The sequence below is a fragment of the Olea europaea genome, chromosome 12 (assembly GCF_002742605.1).
Source record: "Olea europaea var. sylvestris chromosome 12, O_europaea_v1, whole genome shotgun sequence".
NCBI classification, from domain to species: domain Eukaryota; kingdom Viridiplantae; phylum Streptophyta; class Magnoliopsida; order Lamiales; family Oleaceae; genus Olea; species Olea europaea.
The window spans coordinates 8,862,544-8,877,585 of NC_036248.1; the positions used below are offsets into that span (position 1 = coordinate 8,862,544).

The 15,042-nt window shown below is 35.5% G+C and overlaps 1 long non-coding RNA gene across 1 annotated transcript; it reads right to left on the minus strand.

The window, feature by feature from the left end:
- Nucleotides 1-305: 305 nt before the first annotated feature.
- Nucleotides 306-1,613, minus strand: LOC111405504. Its single transcript, XR_002704803.1, has 2 exons — nt 1,500-1,613; nt 306-1,381 (listed from the first exon to the last, which is right to left on the minus strand). It is a non-coding gene; the product is annotated as an uncharacterized LOC111405504 (long non-coding RNA).
- Nucleotides 1,614-15,042: the final 13,429 nt, after the last annotated feature.

Below are 15,042 nucleotides of genomic sequence, written 5' to 3' on the forward strand. Positions count from 1 at the left end.
GAACAACCCTTCATCTCAATTTTTTGGGGCTAAATGAGTATAAAAAAATAGATGGATTTTCAACTTGTTTCTTTTTTCTTCTAAGAGATGGGTTAGCAGGCAAGCCTAATAAAATATTAGAAGATTGTCACCACAAATTTCAATGCACGTATTTTTGTCTCAGGATTTCTTTGGTTTTTTATACTTCTCCCTTGCTTTTACGAACCTAACTTCCAGCCAAAGTGGATCGAGCACATTCAAAATTAGGAAGAATAAATTAATTATCATTGATTGTAACAAAATAAAGAAATGAGAAACAAAATGCAAAGCTAAATTGTAATAGAACTACATTGGAGTGCAGAACTACAGAACAAGTTATGAAAGCTTGTTCCTTCAGTATTTGTTGAGCCGAAGCTACAAGCGAATCCCTACAATCATACAATTAAATTGATACAAGAATTTGACACCTTCAAGATCGGGCATCGAACCAAAAATCGTCATATATTTCCAAGGGAACCTGCAACATAATGTTGTGGTTTGCAGGCCTTTGATATGGGTTCTTTACGATGTTTGACAATCTATTTCATGAATTTCTCCATCTCAGAAGGACATCAAGTTTTTCAAACACTTCTTCACAAGATAAATTCCATCTTTCATGCTTATTTAGAAAGTTCACATGATGAAGATAACAACAGCAGCTAGCATAAATAGCGAGGTTCTCTAGACTACTAGTTAACAAGATTCTACTTCCATATTATTTATATCTATTTCATATTGTCCCATACATCATCCATTACAATGGGATATCTCCTTTCGTTTAGTGATGCTTTTAGTCTACTAGTTAACAAAATTTTACTCAATCTTACTTGTATCAATATTTCATATTGCTCTAGATCGAATATTCAAAACATCATCCATCACAACAAGATACCTCCTTCCACTTATCCCAGGCTCTTAGTCAACAAGATTCTTATCATATATCATTCGTACGATTCCACGTTTCTTAGGCTCTTAGCTAACAAATTCTTATCATATATCATTCGTACGATAAGAGACCTCCATATCCCACACATCATCCATTATAATAAGACGTCTCCTTCCCTTTAAGAATATTTTCCTATTTACTAGTTAGCAAAATTCTACTTCCACATCATTTTTAAATGATTGTTCAGTATCGTCACGTCACGTAGTATTTCATATACCATCCATGATCGTAAATTTTTCTAACATAAAGTGTCTTACCGAGTCCTTCCATTCCAACTATAGAGATTGGATCAAGTTCCGTTTCTTGATCTCCATCAAATCAGCATCAAGATCCACCCCAATGATCTCATCTTTGGTTGCACTTTTTGAGGAATCAGCAAGCGATAAAGTCTTCCTCGCCAAAATTCCATTGTTTTCACTGCTCATTTGTGAAGAATTTTCAACAAAACTTTCAAGAAACTAAAAGGGCTTCTAATAGGGATGTAATTTGTTATTTCTCCTAGATCTATATATTGATAATCTTGAAAGCAACTTACAATTTCTTAATGGGATAACAGGCTGAATTTGCACAAATAACAAGATGACTCATTTAACTAAGCTATTTATTATTTTATCTAATGGTCAGAGATCTCAATGAGAACACTGTAGAAAGCGTGTGTAAGAGGACCCTTCAAACCGCGTGCAAATGCTCTTTTTTAATCCTTTCCCCAATTGTTTAGACATTTTTTGTACTATCCGTTTGGATTCTTGAAAAAGATAAAGTAGACTTTAGCGAAAGGTGGATGATTCAATGGATTTAGTCCTTTCGATATGATTTTAGTTTTTGCTTTTATTCCAAATTTTGAAGAAAGCTATTTCAAATTTTCTTTGAAAATTAATTTTTAAAAGTATTTACTATTCCAAATATATTTTTAGAGGAAGGTACTTTGGATCGACTTTCTCTAAAAGCTTATTTAACTACTAAAAGCATTTTCATAAAATTAGTCAAATAGGTCCAAAAATAATTTTTGGATTTCAAAAACTCCTTTTGACTTTTGAAAAGTTTAGTGTTAAATGTACATAATTCTCGACAGAATGAGTTACGGGCAGCTGAGGTGGCAAGCCTTTGAAATTGAAAGGTCAAAATATTGACACAATTAGAAAAAGAAAAGGAAATTTATTTTGTTTGAACCCTGCCCATTTTCTCTCGTCATTTGCAATCACCCCTAAACCCACATTTGACGACGCCGGCAACTTCGATGCCGACGCCAACACGGGCGTGAACCCAAACTCTTTTCTCCCGTCATTTGCAGTTAAACCTAAAACCATTATATCCAATCTTGAAGCAGACCAAATGGAAGTAGAACAAAACACATTCGACAAAATAATACCAATACATCTCTTCTACCCAATAGTTCAAAATACATACCAATGCATCTATTTATAGAAAAACTAAGAAGAGTTCAAGATAAGTAACTTTTTTCAACCTCCTTTAATGGAAGAAGAGTTTAAAAAGATTAAGTAACTTCCACGTCCTTTGATAGAAGAAGAGTTCAAAATAATTAAGTAACTCTTTTAGTAGCTCTCGGCCAATGACAAGCTATTCCTTTACCACGTAAAATTCTTCTATACAATAAAAAAACTTTTTGATTAACCAAGTTGCATTTTGATTAAGTCGTATATTTATCATCTTTATACTTCTAAAGCTTTTTGATAATTTTGGAACTTCTCATTTCTAAAATTCCTTGGTAAAGTTTACACTACTTTCAACAGTTTTTAGTTAATTGATTTTTTCTTTTTCGACTTTGAGGGTAGGGGCCTCAAGAGTTAAATTTAGTGCGGAGGGTAAAATTTTTATGCAAAACTTAAGCTAGGTCTGATCTTTCATTTTCTCCAATTAAATGTTTGCAAAAATTTCGAAAATAGGGAACTGTCTAACTTCAATTTAGTTCGAAGAAATCTAAAAGTTGTCATAAGGTATGAAATTATTTGGAAATGGAACATCTGTTTTAACTTCAACCTTCATTCTTTTTAAACTAATTAGTTTCTATTGAATCTCCATACAGGAGACCATGAACTCAACAAATTCGAAGGTGTGCAAAACGCAGAAAGACAGTTTCATCCCCGTTAAATGTTGAGGTAGTTGAATTATTTATCTTATGAATTCAACTGGTGAAGGATCCAAGTCTCAAAGCGAAGGGTCTCGACTCTGAATCCATGAAAGGGACTAAAAAAGATTTCATTTTTTCTTACCGAATAGCTCTAAAAAATAAAGGAAAGAGAGAAAATAAAAGTAGATCCAATATCTGCAAGACTCGAGTTCAAGTTCTTTATGGAATTCAACTACTGTATTTATTATTGCCTTTATTGCTGCTCCTCCAATAGATATTGATGGTGTTCATGAACATGTTTCTGGATCTCTACTTTACAGTAATTTTCACCTTAGAATGTTTGTAATCAAACTTACCATTTTAATTCATAGGAAGTTCAAACGACGAACAATTTTCCTTCTCAAATTCCTCAAGATGTCTGGCCACATAGGCGGATTTAATGGTGGGATGTAGCTGCAACCCACTATTGCCCATGTCCAAATAAATAAATAAATTGTTCTAATTGTAATCTATTAGCCCACATTAGCCTAACAACAATTAATTTCAATGGGCTAGCCCACCTCGAATGTTTTTTGTTTTAATCTTTAGGCCACTTATTTATATAATTTTAGGCCCACTTATTTGTATCAATGGATAATACCCATCGTCCCATTTAGTCTTTCTATTCTTATTCACGCCTTCACGTATAATCCCCTATTCTCATTTGAAATAGTTCCCAAAAACAAAATCGTTAAATCTTTTCACCATTGAACGTCGTCTCACCGCCTGCGACTCTACCGACTTAGGTTAGGGATTTAGGGTAAGTAATTTATTAATTTTCTTCCAACTGGCAATTGTCCAACAAAACAAAACATTAGTATAGATAAAGAATATTAAGTGGAATTTTTCATATATCATGAATTTTTCTTATTATATATAAATTTTCAAAAAAAAATTGCCCCCCGTAGCATTAAGTCCTGGCTCCGGCCCTGTCTGGCCACAAGAGAGTGTGTCCAGTTCTGAAATTTGGTTGTGAAACTGATGATTTTGGAACATTTGTGTACATGCTTAGTCTGCAATCATTTTGAGGCAAGTTGGTGGATGTGAATCTGCTGGGTTTTCTTGGGGGACATTTTGCTGTTTTTGTCATGGGTGATGACTTTATTTTTGTGTGTGAAGTACTTTTTTAATCTTAGTTGATGCACTTGGCTAAGTAGTTGAATCAGTTTTATGAAGATGGCAATGAATAGTTCAAGTGAATCAGTGTGTGCGCAATTGGTTAAGTGTCCGTAATTGGTTAGGATGGTCAATTATATGTTTTATTAGATACTAAGCTCTTGTTATTTGTTTGTATAGTCTATAACTTCAAAAGGACACTGTCTATTTTGCATCTTTGTTATTTGATTGTCAATTTTGTTTAAATTTCAATTTCTCCCAGTCCTATGATTCACTAACAAAAATAGGCAATGTAGTTATTATACTCGTTCCATTTCTTACAGCTCAATAGGATCTTCTCTGTTGCTTTTTCGATTGAGTATTCCAGCACTATTTTCCAAATCAATAAGAATCTTAGAATGTGAAAACTTTGTTTGCAGAAGCTGCTAAAGATGTACACTAAAACGCCTGCATAGAGACAATTACATCCAAATACAAAAAATAAATAAATAAAAGACAATTATCACCATCTCCTTACTTTGAACTTCATATTACATCTAATTTACACATTCCTTTCCTTTCTCGTTGTCTTCCAAATCTCGTTTCCCCTCGCGAATAGTTATGTTGAGGAAAATCTAAACGTCATATTCCAGGGATATTTGAGCAAATTTTTTGGCTATACATAACAAATCAACGACTGGATCATTAGACTTAGATGTCCTCAAACAAGTAAATCTTGATTTACTTCATATAGAAACACCACTTGATGCCAAAGTTTGGCTGAATGATTTTTCCTATTCAAGATACATTGCGTTATATAGATGAATTATATGTACATGGTAATGTGATCGAATTTTAGGTAAACTGTAATTACTACCTAAAGTACAACACACACATATAAATATTGTAATAAATCGCAATCTTTGTGATTATCGAAATCTCCATGATCTCGATCTCGATCTCAATCTCATTGACATTCCTCCTCAAATTGATGTTGGACAATCGAAAAGCATCAATATTCAATGTGTGATTCTTCTAAAGAGCTTGAAATTCCTCCTACATAGCTATCTCCCAACAGGGTTGAGTAACAACCTAAGAATAAGAAGTAGGAACTGTGAAATGAGATAAGGTTGTAGAAAAAGAAATATTTATTAGGAGGATTAGTAACGCAAGTGGATCACCAAAGAATAGCAGAGTCTGGGATGGGATCAAGATCGAGAACCAAAAGAGATAATCGATCTGTGGGCTCGTCGTCTCTGATATACCATACCTGGTTCAAAACGATCTACAAAACCACAGTCATTTTCAAAGCTAATAAGCAGAACCAAATCAGGAGACTAAACAATGTATTATTAGAAGTAGTATTAATTCTAAAATAAATCACATCACAAGAGATATGAAAATTATTAGCAACACCATCATAACAAACGGAACCTTTCTAAGCAATGTTGTAACCCATGAAAGCATACCGAAAAGATTAAGCACCAAGCTTATGACGTTCATGAGAAGGTAAATGGACAAAACAAACACAACGAAAAGTGTGCAACATGTATCATACATGCGAAATAAGATGAGTCAAAATTCAAATGCTAGGCAAGAAGTCAATTAATCAGATATATAGCTATGAAAAGGGCTTCCACCAAACATTCAGGTTGAATCAAAGATTCTAAAAGCAAAACTCTGACAAACATCCAATAGGCGAGGATTATTTCTGTTTGCCACTCCATTTTGCTAAGGGATACATGCGTAAGAACGCTGAGAGAGAATACCCTTTTTTGTAAAAAGGATTGACACTGATGAGACATATATTCCCCACCATTGTCAATCCTCAATATTCGAATACTGGAGGAGAATTGTGTCTCAATATAAGCTATAAAAGTTTGAAGAATGGTACCGACCTTACCTTTAGAGTGTAGAAAATATATTCAAGTGTAACAACTGAAATCATCAATAAACGTCACAAAGTATTTATAACGAGCATGCGAAATTACAGGTGCCACGACTCAAACATCACTATAAATAATCTCAAAGCATTTATCAGCACAACTTGAGTTGGAAATGGAAGAGTCTTACTTTTTCCAAGTTTACGAGTATCATAATTGATAGACAAATTGGAAAATTAAAACTTGCCTTTATTACCCAAAAAAACACACTTCAACAAATGAGATGAAATTAAAGTATTAGGATGACCCAATCGTTTATGTCAAACTTCATGTTTAAATATATCACTAATGCAAGCTAAAGACAGCAAAAGGAATAGTAAACTATAGTGGGAACAATCTTTCAACTTTAGGCCCCTTCGCAATTACTTTCCCCAATCCCTAATCCTCAGGACAACCGACACGAGAGAAACACATATCACAGTTATTATCAACTAATTAACCAATCGAAATCAAGTTTGTAGATAAGCTTGGAGATACATAAATATTATCAAAAGAAGGCCCAACATCACCAATAGCAATTATAAGAAGAGTACTACCATTAGCATTCTGAATGTGTTGATTGTAAGCCTGGGCACGATTTGATTTGGGTCAATTTCGACTCCAACCCAAAACAGTAGGTTTGGGCAAATTTCAACTCAAACCAACCCACTTTAACTCTTAAATCAAACCAAATCAAACCCAACCAAAAGTTCAATTTGTACTTTTAGTCCAAAATATATTTTTTTAAAAGAAATTATCCAAGTTTTAGGCGCACTTAAATTACAAGAACGAAAATAACCAAATAATTTTATATTATAAAAACTACTGATTAACAAATAAAATCAGGTTATAGAGACAGATCAACAAAAAACTTAAAATTTTTATTGGTTTTTTTGTATTATGTAGTTTGACTGTCTGAATATGAAAAAAATATATTAAGTATTATAATAAGCTTGTAAAAGAAAGTTTCTAGTGTCTTTAGTTACCGACATCATCATAGATTGGAGGGAATCGAGATATAGTTATGAGATTAGAATTTATCTTTTGATTTTTATTTTTCTTAAGTTAATAAAAAAAAAAAAGGAGAACACATAAGTAGATTGGATCTGTTCGGTTAACCAACAGTTTGAGACTTCAAACCATGACCAAATCGTCCCATCATGATTTTGTTTAAAAGAACCAACACGAACCAACCTAAGTCGATTTAGCTTGATTGGTTTAGTTGATTTTTCGATTTTTTTGCCCAAGTCTAGTTGTGTGCTAGTATATCATTGAATGTGATGCAAAAAATCGAAACTACTTGCCATATGATTTGATGCTCCCGAATCAACAAACCGAGGAGAAAGAAGCAATTTGACGCCTACCTTATAAGCCCAAAGCAAAGAAGGCAAAAACAATCATCTGTTGGACCATTTCCAAGGTAAGAACATGTTGATTGGTGCTGGCTTGTGAAAGTGTCAGATTCGCACCTTGTGCAATGGCTTAAAATACATTAGCTTGTCGATGTGGAGGTCGTGTGGGACAATCATTGATGATATGCCCTAGTTATTTACAATAATTGAAGACTTTCTAAGGATAATTACAAGCAAGATACCCATATCCTTGACAGCGAAAACATTGTAGTTTACCCGTGTCTCGTCCTTGGGTAAGGTGGCCATATTAGATGAGGAAAAATCAGTTTCAATAGTAGTTTGGGTAGCCAATTGTTGTCCCTCAAGCAAAAGTTCACTCAAACACATCCAAAGGGGGAACCAGATCACAATTCAATAAACCCTCTTGAACCACTTCAAATTCGAGTCGTAATTTCATAAGAAACTAATCCCTCTTGCTAACATCTTGAACTTTTCATAATGCTGATAAAGCCGTCACAGGGACCTTAGCATGAATTATTTCGAAATACTCGCACCATAAGTTCAGAAAACCATAATAGTATTGCTCAATAGTAAGATTACCTTGAGTGTAGTTAGCGATTTCTAACTCCAACTGAAATCGTCGTACATTATTACCTTAATAATAAATCCGCTTCAAGTATTCTCATATCTCCTTAGCCATAGTGAAAGAACGTAAATTATTCACCATATGGGCTCCATGGATCCAAAATCCAAGAAATAATATGAGCATCGTTTGTTTTTCATGCACTGAAATCTTTAGTATCTTTAGGAGCTTTAGAAGACCCATCAATATGAGCCACAAAATCCCATTTCTTTTAAGAACATCTTGAATTGAAATTCCCATATTGAATATTTTTTTCCTCGTAAACTCAACACAAACGGCATCTACTGACATGTCTTTGTAATATAGAAAATTAAACAAAACCAAGCCACATAAGGAATTAGATTGCAACCCAAATTAATTGCCACCCAAAATCAACCCACAAAAAATGCAGGCCTACTCCAAACAATACTCTTCAAAGGAAAACACATGGCCCACATGTTAAAAAACACACAATCCACACGTGAGGCCCAAACCACCAAAGCTATGAACTCTAGAGACGCTCGGATACTCCAGACTCGCGAGTCCACACACTTCGCATCAACCAGCCAAGAAATGCCCAAAATCATGTCAAGCCCATACATACAATGCTGGAAATCTGTTGATTACACGCTAGAGAGATACCGAAAAAGAAACAGCATCACCACCAAAGAGACGCTGAGAGTCACGCAATCACGTGTAGAAAACCATCCACAAAGATGCCGGAGAGCCTCTCCAATCAACCACAGTTGAATCATGCTAAAGTAGTGATTTCGACTAGAGACCTATCGGCCTGAAAATTTGCAAGATGCTACCAAAAAGTTGTAGAACCAAATTGTCGACCCTAAAGGTGAAGAGCAATTGAATGGTAGAAGAAAATTATGCAATTTCTTCTATAGGTATGGCTCTGAAACCGTGCCAAAGTTTAGCTGAATGATTTTCCCTATTCAGGATACAATGCATTATATAGATGAATCGTATGTATATGGTAATATGATACAATTTTAGGTAAATTGTAATTATTACCTAAAATACAACACACATATATCAATATGATAATAAACCGTAATCTTTGTGATTAATTGACACTTGATTGACCTTTAAAATGCAAGGAATTTTATTATCCGGACGAAATGCACAAAGCCTTCACCAAATGTAGTTATTTTTGTTCCAGATGACCAAACAAAGAACAAAAATAAAAGAACACGGGGATTTTTTGTCCGTAGGCTCGGATGTTTACCCAAGAATGGGCTAGTCACCACGTTGAGTATCCACCGAAGTGATTATCACTCCAATCTACTCTAAGAAGCCAACGAAGTATCAATACAAGGGTTACAATATCAAGAATCACAACAATCTCACACTCGAACTAATTTTTCCCTCGAAGAACCAATCTTAAATGATTACACCAAGTAACCACGAATAACTGCTTAATAAGAACAAAAATTATCTCTCATCAACATATCCTACACTAGATTTCATCAAGAATATCTAGACCACATTTACAAGAAAACTAGAGGTTTTCCATTTGAGAGAAACCCAAAAATGAAGAAGATGAGCAAACCCTAGAACTCTTGTGTCTCAGAAAATGAGGGGTCATAGCATATGTATAGTCATAATGCATCCAATGATCACAGAGACACGACATGGCATCATCCAAGCCATCCATTTTAAAACGCATTTAGCAAGAAACACGACTTTGTCCAATTTAAAAGCAACCGGGTCACATTCTCACCAAGTGGGCTGCATCATTGGGCCAAGATGTTAAGCACCAACTTAACACCATATTTTGGGAATCTTTTATTTTTCAGGCAATCCGACAATAGGTGTCCTCACTGTCTACAACAATGACAAATTCCTACCATCAAACAATTCTAATGCAACCACAAAAATGAACCCAATCGGTACTAGTTTTCTACAACAAGTGAATGACAAATTGAATACCAATTAAAACTGAAGTTTTCTACCTATTGTCGAATCATTACAACTTTCTTTACCCCTTTTCTAAAACCCTGTAGTATTTCCCATTGTCCCTGGCTTCTTAAGAACCACACCGATCAATACAGACCAGAAACCCAACAAATCAATTGGCCGAAATTTACATTAAGTTTGCTCTTGACAATTTTCAAGAAATAAGAGAAAGACATTACTGATTTTGAAGAAGTAGGTATTCACAAACTACCATAGCCACCAATCAGTGTATACCATCAAATTCAAATTTTGAAGAAATAAGGGAAAGACGTTACCGTGTCGCCGACTTTGTAGGAATGAGCTTGAGTTAATAACTTGCTCTGTTCAGGATTTCTTCATGTTCCTCTCATGGACATTGAATATCGATGGTTTAGAGAGAGAGAGAATTTCGGGTGGTTCATTCTTTTTAAAACTACCCATACGAGATTATGCGGAGTCAACGTAAGTGGTGATATTATCAAGTCAAAAAAACATCAATTCATTGTTTTGTAACAGGTTCTATACACGACAATGTACAGTACAAGAAGAATTTGGACCTTACCTTTAAAAGAAGAATTGTACTTGGTATACATAATTTGGGTACATAGGGATGTCCTCACCCCTCGCATGGGGTGAGACCCGAGCGAGGTAGGCCCAACCCCATGTGAGGAGTGTGAATACCCCTATGTACATATTTTATATAAATTAAGACTTATCCTTGAAAGTAGTAGTTTGTACAAGCCATTCTTTTAAGAAGGTTTGTGATACCCTTCAATTAGGGCTGTCACAACTTAAAGTAATTAATGAATTTGGGGTTGGGGTTGGAATTGGGATGAACTAGTAAAGATTTATCGATTGTCAAGGAAATAAATAACTAAAAAAGGTTAAGACTTAAGAATATGGTATAGAACTATGAATTGTTGCCATATATAGTGTCTAGATTACTCGTATAATCAATATGCAAAACTTTATTATATAACGTAAAATAGAACTTTATTTAGAAAACAAAGATAAAATTAACATTATTGTAATTTGTAAAAGCAAAACTTTATTATAATTTGTTTGATGTAATTTTTTACAACAAAAGGAAGAATAAATAACAAACACAAAATTAACATTGCAGATATAAAAGATAAATTGATTTAAGTGGTAATTACACAAATCCATAGTTTATAAATTCATATTTCCTAAATAAGAGTGGAAGTTTCACATTTCTGTAATCAGATTTTTTTTTTGATTTTCTAATTAATTTAAAATTATTTAATAGCTATCTCTACCTAAAATCACGTAATTCAAAAATTTAGAAACTGTATTTTCTTTAAACACGTCCTTTCCATAAAACCGTCATTTCCATAAGCACGTCCCTCACGTATCCCATTTTTCGATTAAACCGTGTTCATCCAATCGGTCGTTCATCACTGTCGTTCTCCGGCGATTCCCCGATCAACTTCTTTCACTGTCGGTCACATAATTTTTACATTCCTTCCCAAAGCAGTGTTCACAGTTTACCCGAAGTATTCTAAAACTTCAACGATGACTCGTTCAAGCAGTGGGAAACGTGGGGAGAAAACTGGAATCCACGAGTCAGGAAGAAGAGTTAAAAGGAAGTTGGATGAAGTGCAGAAGGAATCATCCTCTAAAAGACAAAAATCCAGAAGTTCGGTCGGAAAACAGTCGTCGAAGAAGGTGGTTTTTGATATTTTTCAATTGTTCACTTATTTCGAGTATACCTATCTTCATTTTAATCGATAGGTAATGTGTATTGATGAAGTATTTTTGAATTTGTGATGTATGTTGTGTTGAATTTGTAATCGAAATGCCTGATTGTAGTAAGGGTTTTTAATGTTTTTGTCAAAAGTGGTTGTTCATTTGTGAATTATGGAACACTATTGTGTCGTTCTGTATGGGTGTTGTTGATTTCTTTTTTGCTGGAGGGGATCGGTGACCTATATGTTGATGTTTGTGACTACCTGGATTTTCACCTATGACCAAAATGATGAGTTTTATTGTGATCGTTGTTGCAGGTCTGGAGATACATTATACCCGAGAAGAGTTGGTTTCCAAGTAAAATTACAATTACCCCCGTCAAAGGTGTGGTGTCGAACTTCAAAAACAATCTCAATGAAGCTCAACGTCGAATCCTTCAGAATACGTGTTTCGCTCACTTCCTGCAATGCGAGGAAATTGTTATCCAATCGCAGCTGATACACTATTTTCTTCTGAGACAAGTGCAACAACCTAATGAGAGTGAGTTGTGGTTCAACATAGTTGGAAGATTCGTGCGGTTCTCAATTTCAGAATTTTGTTTGGTGACTGGTTTGAGATACGTCGGCGATGATGACACAAGTAGGATGGAGAAGACTCCATCACGATTGAAAATTTTGTATTTTTCAACGTTGAAAAATGTTACTCATGAAAATATCAAGGACTCATTTTTTGGTTTTACTGACATTCCGGATGAGGATGTTGCCATGCTAGGTGCATTGTATTTCATAACATCTTATCTACATCCAAGAGACTATAAGAAGGCTGTGGAGCACTTCTTATTTATACTAGTTGAAGATTTTAGTGCGATGAATGTGTTTCCATGGGGTAAGTCGCTGTTTGACAAACTAGTAAATTCATTGAGGGAGGGGTTGAGTAAGAAATCAACACATTACAGACTCAGAGACTTGCTTGTAGCCTTTCAAGTGTGGATTTACGAGACAATACCCAGTCTCGATGGATACACTACGAGAAGGATTTCCAGAGTGTACCCAGGATAATGAACTAGACGGCTGATGATCACCCTTCGGCTGCGAAGTTTGAGGGACCTGAATGCTTCTCCAATCCCGACGTAAGTGACCACCGATGCAGTAGTTCTGGTTTCAAAATATTAAACTGGCACATTTTTCTCATGTTGCAGATCATATTTCTTAGGTCACAAATATATTTTCGTCAAGTCACAAATTGCATTCTCGAAGTCACAGATCATTTCATACTAGGTCACAGACATTTTCACGACGCCATTTGCCCTTGTTATATCACAATTAATGCAAACAAATTGAATATGTGAGATGTGCAAAACTATATATGTTTGTTCATACATAATTTTTTGTTGTTGACATTACACTTTTTGTTGTGATATGAATGGCAGTTGGAAATATGTGACCTGGACCCCCCACCAGCTGAATTGGCAATGTCATACATGAGTCAGGTGCAGTATGAGAAACCTATCCTACCCAATCGGTCACATGGGGAGAAGAGAAAGGGTGGTAGCATACACTGATCAGATCATCGTGTTGGGACTAGTACAAAACCAAGTAATCCAGGAATGAAACAATCTACTCCCATGCTTTTGATAACTGATGGACGATTGGGACACTCTGATCTCCCCATTGATGATGATGACTTTGTTGACGCACCACCCAGTTGGAAAGGGACATCAACCCATGAAGATTCTCCAACTGGGAAGTTTAAGTCAGATGACACCACTGATTCAGAGGATATGCCGTCAAAAGATGTAAGCTCTTCCAATTTCATCTATCATATCACAAGTCCATTTGGTCACATAAAAATTCAGGTCACATATTCAGGTCACAGGTTTCGGTGATTGGGTCACATACCAATACACATGTCACTGCTGATCACAGATCAATGTCATATTTCATCATCATAATTTTACTGATTATAGGTATTCATGTGATGCAGGTGGTCGACGAATTGAAGAATTATTTCAAAGGGCAGATATCTGATCTAAAGTCTGAGAATCGGTTGCTAAGCAAACAGTTCAAGTCAATGCAGTCATAGGTGTCTTCTTTAAAGTCTGATCAGCAAAGGAAACTGAATCTGCTAGTTCGTATGCAAGGTGAAATTCGTACTGACATGTTGGACATCAAAGCACACATGCAGTGTATGTCTGATTCTGTGACTACATTGATATCGACTTCAATGGAAGAAATTATGAAAAATTCAGAGAGAATGCAGGACCAGAAATTGTTGTAGGATCTGGACCAACATACGAAGTCAGTACCCCAAATGTGACTGCCTCTTACTTGTCTGTTTACCACAAACAGTTTGATATACACTTCTCATCAAATGCATTTTTGTTCTGATTTTCAGGCTGCAAAAGTCGAACGAAGTGTTGATTCGAAAGGCAAGGCGAAGGTTGACTCTGTGTGTGCAGTTGGATTCCCATGTTCTATTGAACCTCCATCTTTTGATCTCGGTCTTGGATTCACACAACCAAGCCAGATTGTTGCAAAAACATCAAAGGAAGTTGACAGGCAAGTTGAATCGGTCATAGCCGATGTTTTGAAGGACACGGAATGTTTTCAGCAAGAGGTATCAAAAAATTTATGTATTTTTGTTGATTAATGCATGTCACATATTAAAGAACACATTTTATTACGCAGCACTTACCTGAGGCTGCACCAAGTTCTGGATTGCCGGTGAAGAGGGCTCCAAAGCCAGCTAAGGCCCTTCAGTCCCCTTATGTTGCCGACAAAATGAAACAAATGAAATCTTCAGGAAATGTAGTGGTCTTTGAACACTACAATCAGAATGTACAAGATGCAGATGTTGCTGACTTTCAAAATTGGTTTCAAAAAGGATACAAACCGCATAACAAGTACAAAATTGTTGTCCTATTTTCATAATGTTCCAAATAATGATCCGTTCTTCTCGTTTGCAGGAAGAAGTTCAATGATAAAGATGATGTCATCCATCCACCTTTTTCCATCGGTCAGTACTTGGTGGGAAACAAGACATGGTGGTACGAACTTGTATCCAGGGAGGTGTCGTTGACTAGTTCGGTAAGTCACTACACAAAAGTAATAGTTCTAAAGGGTATGTTACAGTACAGGTCACATTAGTCACAGTTTTTTGTATACTAGTCACACAAAGCATGGGTCACAGATCACACGAGCAGTAGGTCACAGATGATGCATAGGTCACAGATCACGCGAACAGTAGGTCACAGCTAATGCCTGGGTCACAAATCACACGAACAGTAGGTCACAATCCGCGCTGCA